The 12,089-nt window shown below is 44.7% G+C and overlaps 1 protein-coding gene across 3 annotated transcripts in view; it reads right to left on the bottom strand.

Annotated features, from left to right (window-relative positions):
* Positions 1–12,089, bottom strand: part of CLIP2 (CAP-Gly domain containing linker protein 2) — a 96,617-nt gene that overhangs the window by 81,634 nt on the left and 2,894 nt on the right. The window contains exon 1 of one of the 3 annotated variants that reach the window (XM_074557238.1): positions 1,064–1,529. The exons of 1 other annotated variant lie outside the window; for it this stretch is intronic. The gene's annotated coding sequence lies outside the window, so the exon portion shown is untranslated. Of the gene's footprint in view, positions 1–1,063; positions 1,530–12,089 lie in introns of those variants that run through there. One more of the 3 variants, XM_074557239.1, reaches the window with a different exon arrangement.

The following is a 12,089-nucleotide window of genomic DNA, read 5'->3' as shown; positions in this document are numbered from 1 at the left end:
TTCTTAAAATGCTGTATCTCAGACCTAAATGTAAAATCAGGAGCTGCAGTACATTCAAAAGCATCACCACACCAGCAATGACAGACCTGTGCTGATTAATGGGGCTCTCTTGGAGCACTGATGGGGACAGGAATGCTCTTACCAGGCAGCAGGGCAGAGGCTGAGGCCAACAAGCCTAGCCAGATACATCTCTGTCCACATGCAGACCAGTTCCTGAGTTGCAAGTCACCCTCAAGGAAACACTTCTGGCCAGCAGGAATGGATGGACCGGTAAAAGCTGACACCCATTCCAGCAGGATGAGTTTCTGAGACAAGGTTTGTAGGCCGGTGAGACTGATGCTCAGCAGAGCAGCAAATAACACTCGGTGCTGACACAGTGCTTTGTCTCCCAGCGCTTCCAAAACACCGCTGCAGCCTCTGTGGGTACTGTGGAGATAACAACTCCTGCCTCGCCTCTGCTGCATCCCTGGATGCTGCCCCAAACACCCTTTGCTGTTTGTGCAAGGGGCAGAGCCCTCCTTCACCTGCCTGGCTGCTCATGCCAATGTCAGCAGCTCAACCCGGGCCTTCCTCAGAGGCACATCTCACACCAGACAAAAACCCACATCAGATCCTGCAGGATGTGCTTAATGTCATATCTGGATCGTTAAACAAGAAAAACCGAGCGAGGACACTGAGCCCAGCAAGCAGCCAAGCCTCCTAAAGACAAAAGACAAATTTCCTCCCGTTCCAAACCCAAAACTCGCTCTTCCACCCTGACACCCCCTCCCACGTCGGTCTCCATGGCACCAGGCCGCTCCAAGGCGCCGTTCCCGTGCCCCAGGAGCGGGGAGCGCGCCCCGCACCCGCCCGGGGCTCTGAGGGTGCGCGCCCCCGGCAGGCCCGCATCCCTCCCGCAGCACCGAGGGAGCCAGCCGGGCTGCCGGGGATGCTCGGTGCCTTCGCCAGCCCAAGGACAATGCCGCCCATCGGTACCGAGCGGCGCATCCCCGCTGCCCAGGCTCCTCCCGCACCCTCTCCATCCATCCCTTTGTTGTGCCGCCCCTCCGGCTGTCCCCCTTACCCTGTGCCGCCCTGCTGCGGGGCAGGGGGCTCGGAGCCGCCGCAGGATGCGAGCCCGGCCGGCAGCCGCCCTGCCACTCCCTGCGCGGCCGAGCCCGGAGCCGGGAGCCGGGAGGAGGAGGAGGAGGAGGAGGGAGCTGGGCGGCGGCTCGGGCAGCGGGGGCGGAGGAGGATGCGGGGCCGGCACCGCCGCTGCTGCCGGGCCCACACGAACAAAGGGGCCGGTCCGGGGCCGCCCCGCGCCGAAATCCTCCTGGTTGCCGGGCCCTGGCGCCTCCCGGAATGGGGTGGGAGGGTGAAAAGGCAGCGCCGAGGCTCCTCCTGGCTGCCCGCAGCTCCGAGCGCTCCTGCTCTAAAATCTGAAATAATCGTAAAATCGCATTTTGCTCGCTGGAGCCGCCGCCTCCCTCCCCGCGGCACTAGGATGGGGCTCTGGGAAGGAGGAGCTCTCCAGGCGCACCTGAATTTAGGTGGTAGCGATTTTGATTGATAAAAGAAGGGAAGGGCAGGAGGTGCTTCCCATAAAAAAAAAGGAGAGACCTCCCCCAATTAGCCGGGATTTATCGGGAAAGCAGCAAAGAGAACACACCTGCAGCTTGGAAGCTCGTTGATTGAAAGCAAGGATGGCCGGGCTGAGGTGGTGACCATCACTTGGCCTTGACCACCTCCTGCTGCTCCCTCCCACAGCCGTGCCTGGGCTGACATTGCACGGGGATACAACGGAGCAGGGCCATACAATCATTTAGGATGGAAAACCTCTAAAACCTCATGGAGTCCAACCATCCCCCCAGCACTGACAAGGCCACCACTGCTCCGTGTCCCCAGGTGCTAATTCTGCACACCTGTTAAATCCCTCCAGGGATTGTGGCTCCACCACTGCCCTGGGCAGCTGTGCCAGGGCTGGACAACCCTTTTGATCAGGAAATTTTCCACAGTGTCCAATCGAAACCTCCCCTGGTGCTACTAGAGGCTGTTTTCTCTTGGCCCCACCTGGCTGCTCCTTCCTATCAGAGAGTTGTGGGGAGTGAGAAGGTCCCCCCTGAGCCTCCTTTTCTCCAGGAAAAGGAGCACCCCCAGCTCCCTCAGCCACTCCTCATCACACTTGTGTGCCAGACCCTTTGCAGCTCTGCTGCCTTTCTCTGTACATGTTCCAGCACCTGTCTGGTGCCTGTGCCCTCAAACTGCATCCCTAATTTAGACAGGAGTGAAAGTGCTTGGCACAAAGGCCATAACTCTGCTCTGTGTACTTTATTACCTCTGCAGACACCCACATCACCCAAGGGGCAGCCCAGGATATTTTGCACATCAGATGCTGTGGTGGGAGGCCCCAGGGTATGCAGAAAGAGAGGAGGCTCCCACCCAGCAGCAATCCCCAGATCTGTGGCTGTGACGCTGCTCTGATTTGCCTGTGGGAGCCCAAAAAAGCAGAGATAGAAATGAAGGAGGTGGAGGCAGCAAAGCAGAGAAGAATAGAGCTGAGGTCAACTGAGCATCACCCAGAATATGAGATTTGACAGTCCTGGCTTTAGCAAGATGATCCAGTCCCAGGAGGCAGCTGTAGGCATCCTCATTTCTCATCTTGCAGGGAGGAAGCCAAAGTCAGAAGTGAAATGGTTGGTCCAAGCCAAAAATAGAACCTGAAGCACCTGACTTCAACGCCTCTGCTTCAACTGCTACTTACTGTATTTCCCTGACATTTTCCTACATCCAGGCTCAAGTCATTGCTTTGCAGTCTGTATACAAGATTTTTTGTCTCCTCTCCAATCTGTAGTTGCCTAGGGAGACAGTATGGCACCAGGAGAAGAGTGAGATGAGAAGGTGCCTATTGAATCAGGCTTGGGCTCCAACAGACCTTCTCACTTCTCCATCCAGCTCCACCCCTGCTATGCCAGCTCAGTCAGTCCCCATCCTTAGGACCAAGTCTCTTTCCTTATCCAAAAGGTGGCAGAGCAATGATGGTGACCTCCCTCTGTGAGACTAACAAGAAGCATTACATGCAGACATGCATTTGGTAAGGAGGAGTATAAATTTAAAGAAGTTCTGAAAAAAAAATCCTCTTTAATATTTTCAGGTGCTTCAGGGTAGGATTTCAAATCAGGAATTGCTTAGAAGTTAAACCTCATTTTTGATCAATTGGACAATTTTATGCTCAATTTTATATGCACTAATTTGTTATCAGTACAAATAACTTCCACATAAATGTTTAAATGACAGCCCTGTTCTACATAACAAAGAAGGTCAGCAGGTCTGGGGTTATATTTTGCCTGCAAAAAGTATGTGGTACCCACAGCAGCTCTGGAAGGAGAATCAAGCCCACTGGCTTCAATGTGATGAAGCTAGAAAGAAGTTCACAGCTCTTGCAGTCATTTCCTTGAATCATTTTGACAAATCTGCCTCTCTGCTAAACTTTCTCTGGGCAATTTCCAGGGAGAGCAGGAGGAATCATCCAGGGACAGAGCTCTGGCAGTGATGTGGCTGAAGTGCCTGTAGATTTGAATTTGTGTCTTCTATCAAGTGCTCCCACAAAGCTGTCCCTCAGCTTTTGTTGTTCCTGCTTGTCACAAAGCTTCAGGATGACTATAAATGTTGAAATGCCATCATCCCACAGACACTACTATTTCCCAATAACCATTTCTTTATTCACAGGAGCTTATGGGCAGGCAAAGAGCCCCTAACTGATGTCCCAGACATGGGAGAGCACAGGAGACACGTAATTGTTAATTTTACACAGGTGAGCAGAATAATGACTTTAATTAAACCATTATATGTAGAGAACTGGTATGTAATCTCTGACATCTCTGGGCTATCACATGTGCCTGATAATACTCTCTACTACTCTCTTGTTTTCTCTGATATGATATATATCTTGTTTTGAAAGGTGGCTTCTCACAGATAAGGCAAAACTGCCTCCACTTGACTGATCCATTACTGGGATTTGACAAGTATTTGCATTAGCTGTTGGGATCTCTAAAAAACTTTACTGCTGTTTTCTTTTAAATTACTCTGACAAACAGAAGCATCACACAGACAATGTAGCATAAAAACCAAGGGAATACTCATGCCTGCATCTAGGGAAACAAAAAGAGCAAACATTTTGTGTTTTGCTGCTATCTATAGTGTTTAAATAAAGACAGCCAAAATGTTGAAGTACCTTTCCATTTCATTCACCCGCATCAGAGATAAAGCACCTCTCTGCAAAGAGCTGATGAGACACTCAGCTTGTCACATAGCAGTAAGTTACTCACAATAATGCCCCAATCCTTCACTTGTTCCCCAAATACAGCAACTTTTAAAGATGCCAGTTCACATAAAGGCCACATGAGGGGGTGGCATCGAGACCCCAGGTGCCAACAAGGGCTTGAATTGAATCCCTTCATTCATTCTTTTCCCTATCATAGGCCTACGAATCCCTGCCTCTGACTGTGGGAATTGAGTGGTGGCAGAAACTACATTTGAAAATATTGCACAACTTCATTACTGTCAACTTTCAGTTCTGTGATTTCCAGCACCTCAAAGGTGCAGCTGCAATGACAGCCTCAGCTCCTACTGTTCAGTCAGGCTGACACTATAAAGAGCCTTCTGCATCTGGGGGCAGAACACAAAATTCCAGCACTGGTGGGAGGAACAAGATTAAAGCAGTGATCTGAAAAAAAAAAGCTGGTTTTTTCCTTTGATTACAGAGCTGCTGAAAGACCTTCTTATCTTGAGGATCAGTGGCTGCTTTAGGCCTTACTCATTCTAGGCCAAGACTAAAGTTCAGAAACTTCTTATAAACAGTCTTTAAATGAAAATTAAGATCTTGCATGGTTGCAATGACTCAGCCAAGTGGCAACATGTTTTCAGGCATTTGTTACCTGACCCAGAGCCACCACAAGGCCTCTAATATCCAGCAGATTCTGTTGTGTCTAGATAGGTGAGAGAAACCTCTCATCTTCAGACGTTTATATCCCAGCCAACTCTCTAGGCTTTCTATATAATGAGTGCAGAGGAACAGACTCTGGGGTAGAATTGCCCTTATTGTACTGCAGGCACCTAAAATGGATGAACTGCTCTCTAATGATGCTCTCCTCCATCCATGAATTAAAGAGATATTTGAGAACTAGCCAAATGAGATGTTTAAAGTTAAGTGATGAGAATCCCACTCATCTCCCTTCCAGGAACACTCAGCACAGCTGATGGAGCTTATTTGGGTACACACAGCTCAGAGGTGTGTGCTGGGTGCACTCTTGTCTGAAGGCCTCACTTTGTTCTGTTTCACTGCAAGAAATGAGACTTTTGGCCAGGATTTAACACAGGCAAGGTCTGGCTCCAGGACCCTTTAGGGGAACACACGTGGCTTGTGCATTATGCTGGAAAGAGCTTTGGGAAAGGCTTTCTACAGTTGACTTCTGTGAGTTCCTGTCTATTTCGTAACATAAAAGGAAGTGTGGGTAGAAATATGTTGAAGGATCATGGCAGTTCTCATTAATTATGAAGATCAAGAGGAGCTCCTACTGCTTTTTTAGTGTGTTTCCTATACCGAAATTAGTGCATTAGCTGTTACTTAAATTTACTCCAACCATCAGTATAATTTAATCATTAACAGAGCCTCATTCCTGTTGTTCCACATTTTGAAAGTAAACTACCTTGCTGCAGTAGCAGTGATTCCAAGGAATGTGGGACAGCACTCCACAGAAAAATAAAACAATAAGATGGATCATGCTGTATGATTGAAGAAATATTGACGTTTTCATGTTTCCTGCCCATGAACCCAAAGGCAAGGGGTTGTTCAGAGAAATTCAGCATCCATTAAATAAAGACCTTCTGAAATTCTGTGTTTGTCCAAATACCCTATGCAAGTTCACACTGGCAGTGGAGAATTTGCTCTTTTATTAAGTCAGTAGATTATTGTCAGTCTTTCATCTGAGGATGAAGCTCCTCTTTACAGATGAAGTAAATGAGTCATAGAGAGGAGAAATAATATCTGTGAATATAGCTGTTCATTCAGCTGAGACAGAAATGTGTTGGTTGACATCTGCATTTCAGAGTCAAGTATCTACAACTAAGCATGACTGAAAAAAAGCAATACAGGAGGATCAGAGCATGGAGAGACTGAAGGGAGATTTGGCAGTAATGAGCATAACATCTTATTCATGGGTGGCAGGGAACAACACAGCAAAAAACCAGAGGTTTAGTAGTGAGCAAACCATTCCAGCACAGTACCACATATTTATTTTCCCTTTTATGTTTATTTTCCCTATCCCCACATTGCAAAAAAAAACCCCATATTGCTATATTTTTGTCACTGGTAGATCTGGAAGTACATAAGCAGATCAATCTGGGCAGCAGATGAAAAGAAAGTAGAACCTTGTTGTAACCACTCAATCATTGCCCTAAAGGCCCTAAAGCTTGTTGCTTGTCTAAACCAAGACTAAAGAGCACACTGTCCTTTACTTAGTTCATTTTCAAAGATCAGGGCAACTGCCAATTGCACTTACCCAGGCAGGCACAGAGATAAAGGAGACTTGTAAGCCTCCTGACCTCAAAGGTGAGCAAAACCCACCTTATTTTGTAGACTTGGAATCCAATTTGAGGGGGATAAGTTTATTGTCCAAGGGGCCCTCTAACACACAGAATCCAGGTAACCAGATCCTGGCAGTATCATGTTCTTCATCCAGTTCTTGCACTTCTCTTTATACACATTCAATCCAGCTGTAGGGCTCCCAGTGTAGTGTCCTATAGTCTATTGTTAAGGAGAAGCATAGCCTGTTTTATAAACCTCTGATAATTCCCTGTATAGTTCCATATGTCCTCCAAAATCCAGGGAGACAAAGATCCACCATAATGGGGCAACTCTGCATTTTTCCACTTGTCAAAGCATCATGAGCATGCCTACAAACTGTCCAAGCTCAGTCTCTGTGCATTGCAAATCAAAATTCCTTCTAGATCAATATTTTTTATTGGATGTCAAAAAATTATTCCCCTCTATATAGCTCTTGTTGTCACCAGGGGTGTCAAGATTTATTATGTTCTCTGACCTCATTAAATAAGTTCTGTAACAAACTGGAGCCACCCTGTACTTTGTGAGAAAAAAGAAAAAAGCTGTTTGTTTCCATGTTGTTTGGGCCTGGCCACAAAGATTGTTTTAGACCCAAAAGAAGCACCAGATGTTTTGTAGCAGAGCTACAGAATGTGCTGTGAGAGACAGGAGAATCCTGTTTCCTTTTCATGAACTGGAGCATGTTAGAGGATCAAAGCTGAGGGACAGGAGCCAGGATGAAAAATTTCCTATCTCTGTCCAAGACTTCAAAAAAGATTTCAGTACCTACAACCAAAGGGGAAAGGGAGGGAAATGAGGCTTCAATTTTGACACTTAAGCCAGGATTTTAAAATGTCATCAGCAGGCAGTGCCTGGACATGGCTTGGATTGCTGCTGTGGCTGTGGGCACTGAAACATCCAGTTCAGTTTCTCAGCCTTTAATTCTCCAGAAAAGCAAAACCATCCTTAAAAAGTCTCTGACTCTGTAATTTGACATAGGGAATGCTTTCCCAGGAGATCCCAAGGCACACAAGGAACAATTTTTGTAACAACTTGCAGATGAGAAAAATTGGAGCATGAAGGCCCACAGTCCCAGGCAGGATCACCTCCAGTCCACTGATTCCCAGTCACTAAAGCAGCCAGCTGGTCCCAAACAGGTTTGTGTGGTGGGTGTGATGTAAATCTCACAATAATGAGCTCTGCCAGAGCTGTTTGTGAGGTATGGAATAGCAGCAATTTTCCTGTATAAGGTAGGAAGCTGTTAACAACTAACTTCCTCCTGCTTCCTGCCAAAAAATAGATATTTTTAATTAAGGAGAGGTTTCAACCAAAGACCATGCTGAATAGTTTAAATACCACAGTACTGGGCAGAGCATTAAAAAAAAAATTATATATATATAAATAAATATACTGCCCACAGTAATGGGCAGAGCATAAATACCCAAACCCTCAGCACATCATGTCTCAGGACTGATGGAATAGGCTCTTATCCTGTCACCAGGAGAGCACTGCAGAACCATCCACTGATCCCTGCTCTCAGTTCTCATCAAGATGGTAAAAGGTTTAAAGAAAATGTTTATAAAAAAGAGATTATTTTCTGTCAAAGGAAGGGGACCAGGACACCAGTTGGTTCATCACAGACCCTTCAGGTCCGGTCCCGGTCCCGGTCCCTCAGGTCCTTCTGGTCCAGTTTATTGAAGAAAGTATCAAACACTTATACAGCAAATAATAAGCTTATGAATATTCTGTAAGCCAAGCAATCTATTGGTTAAACTATAGCATTAACTCATCCTCATTCCTTAGGGGTTACACTCTCTTTTCTCATGTCTCTTTCACTGTTTGTTATTATACCACAGCTAGGCCCAAGGACACTGCTATCAGCACAGGTGCAGGACTTGGAATTAGCCATAGTTTTGTACTTTTCCATTTTCTAGCAGCTAAATTCCCAACAATTTTCTAATGCAGAAATATTATAAAAAGGTTTATAAAAGGAGGTTATTTCTTTATGCAGGACATATAATATGTCCCGTGACAGGAGAGTAGCAAGATGCCCCAAATGATCTCACTCACCAACTGGATATTGCTGCAGGGATTGCCAGGAGTTAAGGGCAGCCTTGACTCCCAAAAATCCCAGCCTTACTAAAACAGATGTAGGAAGGCTGAGAAAGCTTGAGCTTTTGCCAGGTGTTCATTTTCATTTTAGAATGTTTATAACAGAAAATCCTTTATAACATGGATTTTGGCTGTCAAATGCTGTGATATAACCCAGATCCAGGAACTTGAACACACTTCTTCAGTTTCCTGTCAATTTAATTGTATTAATTGCACTACATGAACTACATATGTTCCAGTAAGAAAGAATCACTGTCAAAATGCAGCCAGTGTGGTGTTCTGTAGAGCATTGTACAGCAACACATGAGAATTGGATCCTAATCCATTTTTTGGTTTTACTGCTGGTGTAAAATGGAAACTCCCTCCATGTCAACAATTGCTTTCCCAACAGCAAAATAGAAACAATGATACTAACCTGATCTGTAAAGTGCTTTAGCTCATCAGAATGAATATGGAAGGCAGACATTCAAACAGCTAATGCTGCCTTCCCTGTTCCAGCCCTAAGTACTGACAGATGAGCTCAATATTATATACAACAAATGTGAAGTTAATAAGTGAAAAAACCTCAAATATAAAGCTAACAAGTGGGAAAATACAATTAAGGTAAATTATCCTGTGGAATTCAATCCCAGAATATATTAGAGGTAATTAGCATAGTTATTTTGCAGCAGTAACAATGTTAATTCTAATTAAAATTTAAAAGTATGAGACAGCTCAATTCTTGAAAAAAAGTAAACTTCTCTGAACAGATTTTATGATTGTTGTATATCACACTTGAGGTTTGTTTATCCTTTCTTTGAGCCTGTGCTAACAGTGAGCTTCTCAAAGGGGGTGTTTGCCTGGACAGGCTTCTGGCCTGTTCCAGTCAGTAATTCACCTGTACCTTCCATTTCACATCCTCTGCAATACTTCTAAGAATGCTTGTGGTAACAGAACAGAAATAGCAGGTTACTATCTGAGATATTTATTGAAGAAAGCAAATAAGAAATTAAAAGAACCTTTTTTTTTTTGTATGCAAAACACAAATATAAATTAAGCCATATAATGCCCATTTAGCCTGCTAAGAAAAGAGATGAACATACTTCCAAACTGGGCTTAAAATGTCATGGAAACAGCTGTCCTCCCAACAGACTGAAATTCATTTATTTGTTGTATCCAGGCAAGTTTGGCAGAGAAACCCCCTGCATTCACACCTGTGTATCACACCAAAAGCTGTGATTTTTAAGCAGACTACAAATACCAACCCAAAATCCAAACAAATGATTGTACCTTGTTGGGGGTTTTTTGTTTGCAAGTGGGGTAGATTTAAGAGATTATTAATGCTTTATGACATCAAGGTCATAAAACAAAGCCATATTGCACTTCCAGAGAGAATTGCCTTGCAAATGACACACTGCTGTGACTTTCAGGTCCCAACAGTCAAGGAATTGAAGTCTAAAAATTTCCCCACTTACAAAATCTGCTCATGCAGATCCTTCTTCACAAGACTGGTGTGACTGAAGCCCTGAAGTTGTTTCCATGGAACATAAAGAGGATATGAGAGATAACTCCTGTAAACAGCACCTCAAACTTGCAGAGCAGTTTCACTCTCCCTATCCCCACATTGCAAAAACCCAATATTGCTATATTTAAAGGCCAATTTCTGTCCCTGGCAGATCTAGAAGTACATAAGCAGGTCAATCTGGGCAGCAGATGAAAAGAAAGCAGAACCTTGTTGGATTCACTCCATCACTGCTGCCTTGGGACTGTGCTCTTTTGAGATGTGTCAGGTGTATGAAAAATCTTGTGAGCCTATATCCCAGAGCAGACAGAAGAATGAAATATTTCTGTACCAGTGTGGGCTTGCAGGAGGCAGGCATCATTCCCACACAAAACAAGACCTGTCCCACAACAGTTGTGCCATTTGTTTTCACAGGAAATGTGCCTGGGGACTGCCAAAGGCCTCAGCAAGGACATGCTGCCACCCAGCTGTGCTGGAATCCCTGATCTTTGCAATCACTTCCCAGCTCCACAAGCCACATCCCACAGCTGGCCTGTATGAGCTTGTCTCAGTGAGCGATGATTTTGTCACCATTGCCATGAAACTTCATCCAAGCACCCAGTGCTAGGAAGCACATTGTGCTCACAGCCTGCTGAGTTCAACAAGGAATACCAGCCCCAATTTAGCAAAAGTCATAAATCCAGGTTTAACTCCACCTACAGGAAGTATCTCCAGGAAATCAATTAGATTAATCAGCTGCACAGCAAGTGTGCACTCTGTGCTGTGGCTTGCAAGTGCAGTTCCCTAATCAGGATCAGGCCTTTCCCTGTGCTATATTTTTGAGGTGCAGTGGGATGTCATTAAAAGACAGCATAAGCTTTTATTTTCTAAACTCTTCATTTCTTTAATAAAGATCCACTTTGCTGTAGTATAGGATTTTTAAATTATCCTTTTCCCTTCTACTCTGTTTTCCAGCTACATAAAGAGGTCAAATACCTTGCTTACACTGACTGATGTGTTGGGGAAATAAAGTCTATTTCTGGCAGCTACCTTTTCAATCATTCATTTCCATAAAATTCCAGTTCTAATAAATTGATTTATAATCTACAATCTAGACCAGGTGAGGTGAATCTTGTTCCTCCTTTCACTTGATGTGCGTGTGTGCACACAACATGCTGTAGCACTGTACCCTGAGGTTATTTTCTGTAAGTAATATTTCCATTCTGAGATGAGGTTTACTAAGCACAGTTGTGATTATTACACTGATACAAGGGAAGTTCATGAGGGGGATTTTGCTGTATTCTGCTTGTATTAGGTCAAACCATCCACTCACAGTTAAGCCCAGTGAAGCTTCTGGCAGATAATCTGTACAATCAATCCCATTTTAAATCTGCTGTAGATTCATTTTGCAACAAAGATTGTGTTTGCAGCTCTGTATTTCTCTATTCCACTCCAGCCAGTCTCCTACAGTGAAAGAGCTCAGTGTAGGTGGCATCAGTGTTTGTATCACCCATCAACAGGAGATGAACCCTGCAAGGCAGAGAAAGCAACAGCACAAGCCCAGCTCACGTTCACCCTAATGACAATATGGAACATTTTGTGATCTTTCAGCACCTTTATCACCTTATGCCATGGCATTTCAGGAGGTTTTAAAACAGGAATTCACTGATCAGACAAAAAGGGATGTCTCTGAAGAACAGTGTAGTCACAGAGGACTTAGAGTACACAGTTCATACAGCCCTGCTGCTTGGGAAGCACTTTGCCTAAGAATCCTCCTCTAGTGCAGCAATAAACGATATTTTACATTAATAATAACTTAAATTCTGAGCAAATGTCTTGAACAACTTTGTTTAATTTAAGAAGTGGATGACATAACCAAATAATATCCATTGTACGGGTGAAGAATCTGAATTTCAT

This window comes from Zonotrichia albicollis, chromosome 22 (genome assembly GCF_047830755.1).
Source record: "Zonotrichia albicollis isolate bZonAlb1 chromosome 22, bZonAlb1.hap1, whole genome shotgun sequence".
Lineage (NCBI taxonomy): Eukaryota > Metazoa > Chordata > Aves > Passeriformes > Passerellidae > Zonotrichia > Zonotrichia albicollis.
The sequence above is the reverse complement of the archived record's forward strand: the minus strand, read 5'-3'. Positions and strand labels throughout refer to the sequence as shown.